Below are 967 nucleotides of genomic sequence, written 5' to 3'. Positions count from 1 at the left end.
TTAGCCTCTGTCCTGGATTCTGTCCCTACAGTTAGCAGGGGAATAGTGGATCACCCACAGTGGACAACCAGTTCCACAGGTATGTTCTCAGCATCTTCTTTGTACAACCTTAACACTGTGGAGGTAGGGTTTATTCCCAGACCTATTAATTTGATTTGGAATAATGTTCTTCCTCCCAAAGTGCAATTCTTTGGTTGACTCGCGTGGAAGCATAAGATTAAAACTTCGGTGTTCCTACAAAAGATTGGGGTTCTTATAGGAGTATGTCCACCTTGTGCTACTTCTGTAAAGAAAAGAAGGAATCAATGCTTCATGTGTTGCTACATTGCCCCTTTGTGTGGAATGTTTGGTTTTCTTTATTAAAGTGGTGGGGGTTGCAATGGGTCATTCCTGATACAGTTGCTGGCATACTGAGTTGGTGGGAGGGTGGTAAGCTAAATAGGCAAGAAAGGAAGATTTGAAGGATTGTCCCACTTGTTGTCTTGTGGCCTATATGGAAGTTAAGAAATGATTGTGTCTTCAAAGAGGCTAAGGCTGATATTTGGGGTCTATCTGACTTGATTAAAACCAAGGTGGCTATTTGGTTAATATCATCATCAAAGGTGTGGCAATACACGGTTAGTGATTTTATTTATAATCTTAACCAGATTTGAGTATGTATTAGGGCGGGTTGAGAAATCTGTTGGGCAGGGGCGGTTGTGTTGTTAGGTGTTGCGGTTTGTCTGTTTGGGTCCGTGTGTTTTTTAGTTTTGTTTGTTTTTGTTGGTACCTTACCAACTTGGCCTTGAGCCTTCAGATGATTGTGTGGTCCTCTTGGTGCCAACCTAGTTGGGATTAGGATGGGTTACTATGGTGTGCGGCTCCTTGGCCTTCTTTATTGATGTATTCTACTAAGTTTTTCATACTAGTTTCATCAATAAAGTGTTTCATTTTGCTGATAAAAAAATATTAAAAAAATTAACAAAAA

Source organism: Camellia sinensis, unplaced genomic scaffold, assembly GCF_055761805.1.
Source record: "Camellia sinensis isolate YWXY unplaced genomic scaffold, ASM5576180v1 Unanchor1, whole genome shotgun sequence".
NCBI lineage: Eukaryota > Viridiplantae > Streptophyta > Magnoliopsida > Ericales > Theaceae > Camellia > Camellia sinensis.
The sequence above is the reverse complement of the archived record's forward strand: the minus strand, read 5'-3'. Positions refer to the sequence as shown.